General features: G+C 37.4%; 1 protein-coding gene across 1 annotated transcript in view; it reads right to left on the bottom strand.

The window, feature by feature from the left end:
* tafa3b (TAFA chemokine like family member 3b) overlaps positions 1-7,166 on the bottom strand; it is a 134,287-nt gene extending 127,121 nt beyond the window's left edge. Inside the window, exons 1-2 of the mRNA XM_083555490.1 lie at positions 6,928-7,166; positions 6,624-6,789 (exon numbers count right to left, since the gene is read on the bottom strand). The gene's annotated coding sequence lies outside the window, so the exon portion shown is untranslated. The remainder of the gene's footprint in view (positions 1-6,623; positions 6,790-6,927) is intronic.
* Positions 7,167-14,113: the final 6,947 nt, after the last annotated feature.

The raw sequence follows: 14,113 nt of genomic DNA, 5'->3' as shown, positions 1-14,113 counted from the left end.
AAAGTAGCTGAAACTCAACACTGTGGGGCACAAATGCACACACACACACACACACACACACACACACACACACACACACACACACACATATAGAGCCCAGCATCGCTCCCATGAGCCCTGACCTCTTACCTTTAGCCATCAGCAGTTCCCACAAATAACCAAACCGTAATAATACTGCAACTGCACATAGTGTCTACACACACAATCAACACAAAAAGGCTGAAGTGTGTGTATGTGTGTATGTGTATGTGTATATGTGTGTGTGGGTGGGGGGGTACTCTAATTAATCAAACAGGAACAGGATCAGAGGAGCAATAGGAGCCTGAAGCTTTTAAGTACTGGAGCCAATAACTAAATGCTCCAAAATAATCAGGAACTCAGTCATAGAACCCATTATGGGAAAAACAGTTGACTTGTCGTGACACGTTAAATAAAAGAGTGAATAGGAAGAGCTGGAGATAAACTGTGAAAGGGATATGCTGAAGAGATAAAGAGAGAAAGACATATGGAGAAAGAAAAACAGCACTGTCAGGCAATTAGACAGATAAGGAGTAAGCAGAGGATGTGAGAACATGAGATAAATAGGCTTTAATCAGAGGTTTTGAAAATGGAAAAAGGAAAAAATGCACCCTGATACTCAAAGGCCTGAAATTAGTTCACTTCTCCACAAGCTCCTTTGTGCAAGTTACCAAACATAATTAGCTGTCTAATTCTCTCTCTCTCTCTCTCTCTCTCTCTCTCTCTCTCTCTCTCTCTCTCTCTCTCTCATTTTGCGTTGGCTTCCTGCTGGTAGAGTGATTAGTAAATCACCATTATGAGATTGTTGTAAATGCAGTCTAATTACACCACACCATTCCTGATCTTTGGCAGCAGACCTCGACTGCAGACTGCAGCATAACAACTCCTGCTACGTGTTAACCTGTCATAACATTCATGGCACAGACGTAACAAAACTAATTTAAGAGAGTAATTTTCGAACCATAAATAAGGATGCACAATTGTTTTTTCATCTTTAATATGCTATCTACTGCATATATCAGAACTCCTTACAGAACAAATCTGACGAGTGGAGACCTTCTACTGGCAAGCTGTATAAAAGTAAACCAGAAGCTATATTGGTCACGAATGTATATCTGTTCACAGCTTAAAATATGTTAGTGAATAGGATCAGAAACTACAGCGCATCAAAAAAATCAGCCACTCAGACCAGTATAAGCATTGATTCCAATATGAATATCAAGCTGCTTTCACACTATTCGAGCGACAAGTTGTTCGTGTCGCTTGTAGTTTGTCTCTTGTGCGCTTTGAGAAAGTGCTACTGTTGTCACTTGTGGGTGGGCATCATCTGTCTATAGACATTTTTAACTCAGATAAGGAAGGGTAGTGTCCAAATTGTACTCAACAACCACATAACTTACTACATTATACAATCCATTAAGTCTGAGTCCACACGAGTCTTTAAAATGTGTTACAAATAAATTATATTCCTTTAATAAAGTGTAAACAGTACAAGAATTGATTGTTTGAAGTGCTTTAGATACCAGGTTTCAAATTAGATTACTAAGCTGTGCAAACTGTGCTAACTACTGTACACACATTTACCAGATGCACCACTACACGCATATTGTACTGTATATATCTGTATACTGTAGCTACACAAATTTAATTAAAGACACAGTTAATATTAAAATCTAGTGTTGTTTTATCTATGGAACAACAATATATTGACAAGTATTGGGACACCTGGCTTTTCCAGCCACATGTAGTTCTTCCTCTAACTGTTAACACAAAGTTGGTGGCACACAATTGTATACAATGTCTCTGGATTCAGTATCTTTAAATTGTTCCTTTATTGAACTAGGAAATCTAAACCTCTTCCAGCCTTTGGAACACCTTTGGAATGAACTGGAATGCTGACTGCACCCCAGGCATCCTCGTCCTACATCAGTACTTGAATTTACTGATGCTTGTGTGGTCCAATGAGCACAAATCTCCAACAATCACATTCTAAAATCTAGTAGAACACCTTCCCAGAAGAGTAGAGGTTATTATAACAGCAAGTATTGACTAAATGTGATATGGGCTGTTTATAAAGCACATACACATTTTATGATCAGTTCCACAAATTGCATTAGCAGTTTATAAGTGAAAGCTCATTGTACCAGCTATAATAGTGGTTGCTTTTTTCCCCAGCTTAATTTTCCTTGTATTATGTATAATGTCTTTATACTCTTTAAATGAGATTGTGTATGGCAGGCTAATAAAAAAAGAAACAAAGTTTTAAGTTTTCTCTTTTGATTTATTTTTTGCATTAGAGCATTACAAACACAGATAGGAGCTACATTTTAAAATAAAAAATAAAAAAATATAATTTTAATTTAGCCGATTAATCATTCAAGTCAGCGATTTGGATTTGCCATTTTGTCGTGTCATCTGTAATTTGCATGAATTTGAGAAAATGTTAATTTTAATTGCTGTGCTTTTGCACTGACATGCTGTTGTACATTGAAGAATAGTACTCGTTTCCTGCTTTGACATGCAATTGTCAGGGGAATCGGGGAACTGTACATAAAAAAAATATATATATATATTTGCCTGTTGTTTTGTCATGTGATTGAAGGGTCATGAATATTATCAGTCAGATGCCATTATCAAATGATTATGTGTAAGAAATTTATTTCTTGTGATATACAAAATATCACCACATCTCTATTCGTCTTTATTAGAGCATGACATAATGAACGTCACATTGGGTTGTACAGAATCTATAAATAGTTACTTGAGGTAAGCTGGGGTAGGGACATGATTTCCAAACACACTTTTTTTGTTATTTATTTGCTATCACATATTGAAAATCCCATCAAAGAGCAATGAATTACCTTTTAAAAAGCAAAGACAAACTTATACACATCCATCCCTTACAATTATAATTAGTCTGAGCAGTAGACCCGGGGTTAATGAGCACTGTGGGAGTTCTGTCAAGTTATGCCAGTCTGGTAGCCTATGTTTTGACTCACATAAGAGCATATTCCCATCGGACTATTACAGATTACTTCTCTCAACTGTCAATATCTCATGCCATTCTCATGTGACTAGATACAAATGTATCTATGTTTCTGCAAAAATACTCATCTGTTTGGCTTGTAGCTTGAATTGGAAAGACAAATTGTGGAATTATGCATTGGGCATTCTAGTTCCCATCTTATTGCAGTTAGTATATACACTGACACACCAGGCATAACATAATTACATTATACCATTATGACTAGTGAGTCAATAACAGTGATTATCTCCTCATCATCGCACCTTTTAGTGGGTGGGGTAGATTAGGCAGCAACATTTTGTCCTCAAAGTTGATGTGTTAGGAGCAGGAACAATGGGTAAGTGTAAGGATTTGAGTGAGTTTGACCAAAGTGACCCAAAGTGTGACGGCTAGATGACTGGGTCAGAGCATCTCAAAACCTGCTGCTTTTGTGGGCTGTTCCCAGTCTGCAGTGTCCAGTATCTATCAAAAGTAGTCCAAGGAAAGAACAGAGGTAAACCACCGACAAGGTAATGGGTGGCCAAGGCTCATTAATGCATCGAAGGCTGGCTTCTAGGGTCTGATCCAAAAGACGAGCTCCTGTACTGCTCCTGTACTGCTCAAATTGCTGAAGAAGTTAATTCTGTTAATGCTCGATGGGTCAGGACTGTTTTGGCAGCAAAAGGGGGACCAACACAATATTAGGCAGGTGGTCATAATGTTATGCCTGTTCAGTGTATAATAGTAGTATAGTATAATATATATGTTGCAGCACAATTCCATATATATATATATATATATATATATATATATATATATAATTTGAATTTAGATATTCATGTTTGGTTATATATATATATATATATATATATATATAACCAAACATCCATCCATCCATTTTCTCCCGCTTATCCGTAATTCGGGTCGCAGGGGCAGCAGCCTAAGCAGGCATACCCCGCCTTCGACTGCAGCCCAATCCTCACTGCACCGTCCCTTACGGTCCCTCCTGCAGGTGGAGAGCCCACGGGAAGGCGGCCCCACGTCACTCCGACATCACGGACCTTGATATTTCCCTCGTAAGGGACCCCTGGAGCATAGAGGGTTAAGGGCCTTGCTCAAGGGCCCAAGAGTGGCAGCCTGGCGATACCGGGGCTCGAACCCCAGACCTTCCGATCGGCAACCCAGCGCCTTAACCGCTGGAGCCACCACTCCCCCTTATGTAACCAAACATGAATATCTAAATTCAAATTATATATGTACACAAATTAACACAACATCCTAAATAGGTACAAATACAGATATAAGTGGGATACACACTTTATTTTTAAATCATTTTTTATCATTCAAGTCTTTTTCAGTGGAGAAAACTGAACTAGAACTGTGACACTATATTCACCCGAAATAAAGCCAGGAGGTTTTTGCTTTTATGCGGGTACTGGTAAGAGATCACGGTCATAACGTGATGCGTGACATGCTTCATCATCCTTAGTAACTACCATGGTTTAGAATAGGCTATTAATATCTTTTGAGAAACAACTGAAAACCTTCTAGAAAATTTTATGGAGGCACAAACAACAGTCCAACACACATCCCAGTTTGAGGGCAATTACCAACTCGAGTAATGTAACTGAGATTGAGGAAGTCAGAGTTTACACACCAGACTGACATTGCTTTCGTTTCTATCTCTGTTTTTCTTAAGCATTTAGGCTACACCCATTCTGAGTTTGAATCCAAATACAGGTACAGATACCGATAAGTTGAACATTAAAAAGATACAGGGACAAATACATTTAATGTCACTGAGTTACACTCAATCTTCACACTAAACTCATGATGCAACAGGGGTAAAGATTAGTCAGGATTCCGATTTCAGTATGTTGAATCATGCGGATGCAACGACTCATCAAAACCTCATACAGAACGACTAATTATCCTAAGAATAGGCGACATAATAACACATGGAAATGATCAACCAGCCTTCAATGAGACCGTAGTAGCAAAGGCCAGTATCATGATATCATTTAAAAAGCAATACATAGTGCAGCCCCAGCACACTGAAAACCTGTATATAATGATACAAAGGGTTTAATACTGTGACCTCTAAGAATCCACCTGCGTTTCAGTAAGCGCACAGGTCACATTCAATACGTCCCATCTGGATGAGTATTTTACTTCACCAGCTTCAGAGCTCTCAGCGACTCTTTCAGTCAATATGTGCAATGAGTGTGTGTATGTGGTCCTGTAATTATTTGTTCTGTCCATCTGTTATACGGCAGAATTTAGTTTCACACACACACAAAAAATCCACCAACAGTCTCACCACATATGTGCCTAGCTGACTTACAGATTTAATTTAATGCTACGGGTAGTAATATATATTTTTTCTTCACAGGCTTCTATGAACTAATGCCTGTCACATAAATGACCCAAAAAAAAAAAAATTCTAGCAGCTGTTCCTGTGGCGTTTCAAATCTTCCATTACTGGTGTCCTATCTCAAGCCGTCTCTTGAGACTACAATTTTCATGGGTTTTTAAAAGAAATTATTAGTGTGGTAGCCTATATCTGTCAAAAACTTCACTGTGTAAATTAGAAGTCTATCCGCATGTCTCATAATGCTCTGTAGTTGTTAAGCACAGCGCGAGACGACTGATGCCGGGCGACAGAGACCGAGGGATTTCAAGAGGATGAGAAGAACTGCAGCATTCAAGAACACAGTAAACGCCCCAGCCTAGAGTTAAACATGTACAATGCTGAATAAACACCTACAACTGTGGTGCTCTGGTGATGCTCTAGATGTTATTGAACTGTTGATGAATTAGAAATAGATGCTTAATTAAGGGATTTTCTTCAGCAGATGAATGAAGAGGGTACATACGCTGTAGGATAAAAGCATAAGAGTTATGTATTAATGCATTTTTTCGTATTGTAGATGTCGATGCCTTCAATGTAGACATAATGACACTTACCATATAATTCAGTAATTAATTACTGAAATAAAAATGACATGTCATTCCAACAATGTGAATCCTGCCATCTTTTTTCAGTAGCTGAACAGTCAAGTATAGCCCATATATTTCATTCAGTTTTGTCTTAATTCTTGAAGATGGTCGATGATAGTTTATAAGGGTGTTCATTCTAGACTGATAGTTTATTTGATGCTGTGAGGTGTTAAAGGGGTCATGCAGATGTTTAGTGAGCTCATGACTACAGCACACTCCATCAAATCACACCACATCCATCACATTACACTCAATGAGCTTGTGGTGTAATATTTCCTGTCCTGATTTACAGGCTTATTTTTCACCAACACAGGGTGTGTGTTTTATAGGATATCATTTCAGATGCATGAGTTTTCAGTGATGCACGGGGTGAAATGTAGGCTCTATTAAGCCTTTAAGTAGTGCTTTTTATCGTTTTATCGTTTAAGATCATTTAAGAAATATTGCTTTTCAGCAGTAGGATAATTTTTTTGGTAATCACAACAAATAGTAACATTTGATAATAGTGTACATTGGATTTTCTTCCAGCACGTGCATTTGCATTGCACAATGAATAATAAAAAAAAATACTAAATATGAATAGATATGAGAAGCTTGTTACCTGTTGGCCCAGCGCTTGCTTTTATTCCAGGGAAAAGTCCGCTCTCATTGCTGTTCCATTACCGGACATAACGCGAGCGCTCGTGTCCTCTGTCACGGGCCATGCACTCCGCCGCGCGCGCGCTCTTTCACGATTCTACCGTCAGTCTGAAATTTACCGGGCAGCCCTGCGATTACAATTCATCAAGCTCAACGGAGCACTCTCCAGGCAAAAATATCCAGCAATAAATACTACTACTACTAATAATAATGAAATAAAAAATAAGTCAGAGCTTCATTTAAAAGTTGCGCGCGTGGATCTCTACCTCTCCATACTTCGCACTCGAGCGCTTCTTTTCGGGCGCGCCTCCGATCCAGCGAGCCCTGCGCGCGTGTGGCCGCGGCGTCTCGTTCTGTGTGTGTGTGTGTGTGTGTGTGTGTGTTTGCTGGAAGAGAAAGGAGACCTAAGGTGTATAGGTGGTGTGTAACAGTATCGTGTCTGGCGCGTTCGGACCGGAGGAGACGGTGGAAGGTCTGAAGTGAAGCGCTCCGTTCCACCGATTCGCGCGATGCCGCCGTTCTGCACTGATAGCGGTGTTCTACCGCCATCCAGCGGTCTCGCCTCAATCAGGTGAAGGGAGGCGCCAGGGCTTAGTCCTGATGTTGAGGGCTGACTCATACCTACTCACTCACAAACCAGGAAACATTTTTTTTGTACAGTATATGCAAAACCCCCACCCAGGATAACACAATTTATTGCAGGTCCACACTGCAGATTTTTATTATAATTCATCACAACTGAGGCCAATGCGATTCGCACTTCGATGTATGGCCAACGATACATCAAAGATACATATAAAGCAGCTACCGATGCGATACGATGCAATTCACCCCTACTACAATGCAGTGCGATTTGATTTAAATTTAACATAATGTGATGCAATGGAACAAATACAATGTTATGCAATTCAGATGTACAATGGTATAGTGCAATTGTATTTCTTTGGTTCAGACATACAGCAAATCATGCATTGACTTAAGTGCCTTCTGATTTCTAACGCACGATCCTTCCAAAAACAGGGGTTTGTAGTGCAAAAATAAAATAAAAAAATTAAAATAAAGATAAAACCAGGCCTTCTTTATCTGTTCTGTGTCCAGGAATACGCAGCTCTATCTCTGCCATGTTAATCTATATTCTATGTGAAAGATGAGAAACAGTTTAGCGAGGAGAAACCAATCTACATATAAAAAATTGGTCCCAAATTATTGGTCAGTTTCTAAATAACAAAAGTATAGAGCATCTACTATTAATGATATATAACTAAATCATTTTTACTGATGCAAATATGTTTAAAACGATGCATCACGATACAAATACCAAACTGTATCCGATGCACACTCTTTTAAAACCGATGCATTACATCTTTAACTTTTATGCCGATGCACCAATGCGAAACTGTGAATCTGATAATCTTTTAATAGTTAAAATATCACAAAACCCAATGGGTTGATATATCACAAAGCCCATCAAAGCCCATTGATTTTGTATTTTCCATGATGGTTTGACGTTTATCTTCTTTACTCTTGCTTACTCACTTTCAGTAAGTGCTTTATCCTGATCAGGACTGTGATGGACAGGAACACTAGATGTGTGGTGGGACTATACTCTTTATAAGATGCCAGTCTATCACACAGCACCATGCACATACACACACATTCACAACTAGGGGCAATCCATCTTATCCACAGTTTGACATGTTTTTGGGATGATCAGAGGAAACCCGTGTGGATGTGGGAAACACAGACCCACATTGGAACACACTGAGCCAATTTATACTCAAGTCAAGTCTAGTGGATTTATTGTCGTTTCAACCATGTACAGCTGGTAGAGTACACAGTGAAATGAAATGTTCCTCCAGGACCAAGGTGCTACATAAAACAACACAGAACTACAAATGACAACATCAACACAAAATCACTCCCAGACTGAAGGGCAGACTTCCTATGGTCATGAAAAATATATTCAAAAAATATTTTTTTCTGATGTTTGCTCCAATGTCTTATATTTCACCCGAATATTATACATTTTCATGTTTGGTTACGTCCTTCCTTCCTTTTCTTCTCTTCACAACTGTGGTGAGAAAAACAGCATTGCAATGCATGAATCTTGAGGAAGATATGGTACAGTAGCAGAAGACTACATCAGGCTCCATTCATCCATGAACAGGAATATGAGGCTATAGGTGGCACAGTGTCACCAAAACAGGACATGAATATTGGGAAAATAGCAGTCAAGAGTGGGTAATATGAAAATATTTGAAGACATTTGGAAGTCTTTGTTTGTTCATATACCTGCTTATATGAGTATTCTTCATTCATTCAATGATTCATTCAATCATTCATTCATTCATTCATTCATTCATTCATCTTCAATAACAGCTTTACCCTGGTTCCAAGTTCAGTAGACATAAAGAAGGACTTTTCCTGGATGTAAATCCAATCATTCTTAACTTTTATAATCTTTTTTTTGGCCTTTATTTGTTATTTTAAATATTTCCTTGTGCAACCCCATGTTGAGCTGTTTCAAATGGTGGAAAAATCATATTATGGCAAAAAAAAAACCTGTTATGATTTCTATTTCACACTGACTATAAATCGTGTGATTTCTGCAGGAGCAAACAATCTGTTGTTGTGTTCTGTTTAAACACAACTACATCACATTACTACACTATCACTACATACTAAACACTTACAGTATTGATGTATTGGCTTTGAACTTATCACATTCTACAAGATATTTGAATGCATAGAATATAGAGATAATAGAAAACCACTTAATGCTTAACACTTCTGCTTAAGCTTTAAAGTTCCCAGCTTAGATAGAGTTGTGTCTCCATATTTCCACATAGTTTTCCTCTCAGTTCTCTGGTTTCCTTTAATCCACCCAATATGCCAGTAAATTGATTAGCTGTGATAAATTAATTGAAAGTGTTAGTGAACTGGTGTCTATCAACTCACATCCAGTGTTTTTCCAATCCAGCGTGGATTCCAATTCATGGATGATGTGTTTATTGAAGGTAGATGAATGACTAAGAGCACCAACTCTATAGAGACCACTGTTTGTAAAAAAAAAAAAAAATCCAGAAGATAAACAGTTTATAAAACCAAACCAGCCTCTCAGGCACTAACAACCCCAAAGTAACAGAGATCAAACTTTTCTCAATTTTGATGTTTGATTTGAAAATAAACTCTAAAAAAAAGAAATTGCAGAAGATTCCAGAAGATTTCAGAATTCCAGAAGATTTGAAAAATAACTAAAGCTCTTGACATGCTCTATAGTGTTTTTATTCATTGTGCTGCTCCAACATGAGTTTTGAGGTTAATAAATGCTGTGTCCATTAGTATGCCATACTGTGCAGAGTTATATTTGTAATATGTACATATGTCAGAGACAGTTTGTACAATGAGAATCTTATGTGAGGCTCCAGGTAAACTTAAGCAACATTAAATATTAAACATTAAACAATATAAAAAAAAAAAAAAAGAAAAGAAAAAAAGAAAAGAAAAGTAATAACAAGGCATAAGAAAGTTACAATTATTTACAAGAGAAAATGGACATAATGACAAACCAGTGTCTTGGCACCATGCCTTGCCTCATAATGTCCCCGTTCACCAGCCGGACATGTTGGCTTTTGTGTGAGTGAGTGAGTGAGTGAGTGTGAGAGAGAGAGAGAGCAAGAGAGAGAGAGAGAGAGAGAGAGAGAGAGAGAGAGAGAGAGAGAGAGATGTAATTTAGCTTTGAAAGGCTTGCTAAAAGCCTCTCAGAAGGAATTTGTCGTTGTTGATACATCTAGCACAAGTTTATTACACCTGATGGTAAGTAATGTTCTCCATTACACTTAAGAGAGACATTTTTCTCTCTCTCTCTCTCTCTCTCTCTCTCTCTCTCTCTCTCTCTCTCTCTCTCTCTCTCTCTGTCTCTCTCTCTCTCTCTCTCTCTCTCGCTCTCATGGCTTTGCATTTTAAGGGAAGGTGTTGTCCTGGCTAATGGGGCAGCCCATGCGCTGTTCTGAGATCAGAGTTGTAACGTATGCTGTACTGATTGATGACTAGAAAGAAAGTGCTCATGCATCGGCGCCTATAACAGGGTGTGTACAGGATAAAGTTTTTGAGGCCAGGACCGGGAGGCTTTCAGATTTATAGCATTGTCATCGAATAAAGCACTTTCGAGGACATATGGAGTGTCAGCTATTGTTTAGAGAGAATAAATCTTCTAAAAGTCCAATGTGTGTGTATGTGTATGAGAAAGAGAATCTTATATGAGGCAACTGACTCATCCCACTCCTGGGTCCTGTTCTGAATGTGGCACGTCCTAAAATGGCCTTGTTGTTGAGTGCATGTTGTGTAAAATGGCTCTCCTGTGCAGTTACTCACGCAGCGATGTTTTGTTGTGACTGGTTTTTCTTTGCCTTGTACTTGCCATCACATCTGCGAATGCGATTGTGGGAAATTCGGAAGCCACTTTTCATTTAAATCGACGACACTTCACAAATATGGATTATTTAGTCGTAGGCCCTAAGCCATACTTCACACAAACATGAAAGCAATGCTAGTAATGAGTGAGAGAATGTGTAAATGATAAATTAATAGCTATGCTCTATCAGCTTTTATTTATTATACAACAGATAACATGGATAGCTCTTGGTGTAGGTCAGGAAACTGACACTTTTTAATTGCTTCATTATAAAAAGCAAATTTTTTTTTAGCATTTTTTAAACTGTGTTTAACATTATAATGACAACGAAGATCCTTTCTGCATTCTGTTTATGACAATCAACGATTATTTATACATATTACAATCATATAATATATGGCCAAATGTTTGTAGAAACTTGACCATATAACACCTATATGTGGTTTTTCCTACAGATATTGGAAGCACACAGTTGCCTGGACTACATGCGGTAACATTACAATTTCATTAGAACATTAGTCTTAACCTGGATGATTAACCTGTGTACAAAGCAAGGTTTATGACATGATTTACATACATTGAACTGTGGATTGGAAGACATTAGACTTTTATTAGAAGGTCACAAGTTGAAATCCCAGCACCACCCTTAAACAAGGCCCTTAACCCTCAACTGCTCAGTTGTAAGTTGCTCTGAATAAGGCAATCAACCATCTGCCAAATGCCATAAATGTAAATTCAAATGTTTGCCAAGGTTGGTGTAGAAGAACTTGAATGGCCTCCACAGAGCTCTGACCTTAGCTCCACTGGACACATGCCTACTTATTTAACATCAGTACCTAACAACACTAATGTTCTTGTGACTGAATGGGCAATTCACTCCAAAACATAGTAAAAAACCTTTCAAGAAAATTGTACGGTATTATAAGATAAAATGGAAAATAAAAAATACGAGTGGAATGTGAAGTTCAAAGTGTACATGTTTGTGATGGTCAGATGGCAAAATACTTTAGCTATAACGTTTTTGTTATTTCATTATCAGCTTTGTTATTTTTATATATATTGTGTTTTGCATTCATGGTGCATTTTACTGCAATTGACAGCAAGGGGTAGAGGGTTTCAATCATATTTTATAACTGAGATTAATGTATTAATTGATTTATTCATTCATTCATTCATTCATTCATTCATTCATTCATACATACTTAAAAGAATGTGCTTGTCCTAATTTTTTTTTATAAGCTCAGAATCGACCAGCTGAGGACAGATTATAGTAGTAAAGGAAACTTTGTTGAGTGCTTGCACAAGAAAAAGTCCCAAAACCAAACAAATAACAAAATATGTCATAATGGTTCTATGTTTCTAGACTATGTATGGTATCTGGCCAGGTCCACTGTGTTCTGGGCTGATGTGTATCTAAAACACACACTGCTTGAATACAAACATCTTTAGGGGCACAATAAAATAGAATAAACAAGATAGGAGGACATATTGTTTTTTTTCCAGGTCATATAACAATAATTACCAACTCAATATTTACATGAACACACATACTGTACTCTCAGAATACTCATAATATATTCTTAAAATACCTACTTTACACTCTGAATACTCATGTCTTCTCATGATGCAAACTTTACTTTGAGAAATACTCAGTGTATTATTATAATAATGCATGCAGTACTCAAATAATACCTATTAAGCATACTGTACTCTCTGAATGCTCATAGTGTATCCTTACAAAGCATTCTGTACTCGCAGTATGCTCATAGTGATATCTCATAATGTATTCCATACCCACAGAATATACAGGGTATCCATACAATACCTATTTTACTCTCAGAGTTCTATATACAATATATTCTCATAATGTATACTCACATTCCCAGCATATTTAGAACATATTTCCATACAGTGATCAATGTTTATGATCACATATCATATTTAGGATAGAGCTAAAATAAACATATTAAAAATAAATGCACTGAAAATCACAAGTCCCATGACATCTTGTGTAAGCAAGAGAAATCTGATAATCTCATAGAAATGAACTGTCAGTTCTATCAATCAAAATGAGAACCTACATTCTATATGCATCAATTCCGAATACAAGGAACCTTCCATACATTTATCCAAATCCACAACTCAAATTTGATCCTTGATACTATTGAAATGTGCGAGTAACATTTTCAGACGGCTAAAATATGTCAATGAATCTGTGTAATACTTCTCACACACACATTTTTATAGGACCTATTCTAATGCTTTTTAAAGAAGCAGAAATCATACATCATAATCCTACTATAATGTCAAAAGCATCACTTCAGCTGGACCCCCTAAATATTTTCATCACTTTATCCACCAGTAAACAATTGACACTTTTCTTGTTCTGAGAATGTCTCAAATCAAACCGAACAGAATCCAAATCAACTGCAGGCTTTTCCTGGAAGCCACATGACTTCAATTAACTTCTACATAAAGAGATCTTGAATGATTGAAAGAAGTGATGAAGTGGTCTTTTTTTTTTTTTTATCAATCCAGGACTAATCCAAGACTATATGTTCTTCCAAAAGTTTTTTCCGAATCATGGTGTTTAAATGTTAAAAGTTTACTTTGCTGGGAAGCTGGTACACATTTGCATATAGAATATATAGACAAAAGTTTATGGACACCTGATCATAAGATTTTATGTGCTTTTGGAACATCCCGTTGTATTTTTAGTCCACATTTGCTGTTATAATAACCTCCAGTCTTCTGGAAAGATGTTCAGCTAGATTTTGAAGTGTGCCTGTGGAGATTTGTGTTCATTCAGCCATTAAGGCTTTCAAGTCAGAGCATTGAGGTCTGAGCTTTATAACAGGCCACTCAGGATCTTTCATTCTTAATCATGTAAACCGTATCTTTATGGAGCTCATTTAGTTCACAGGAGCATTGTCATGCTGGACCAGGTTTGGGTCTACAAGTTTAAGTGAAGGAAAAACTTTAGTTACTACATCCAAATTTTAATGCTACTACACCCAACATAAATCCATTATATAGAA

This window comes from Silurus aristotelis (assembly GCF_946808225.1).
Source record: "Silurus aristotelis genome assembly, chromosome: 11".
NCBI lineage: Eukaryota > Metazoa > Chordata > Actinopteri > Siluriformes > Siluridae > Silurus > Silurus aristotelis.
This window is presented reverse-complemented; position numbering and strand designations above follow the sequence as displayed.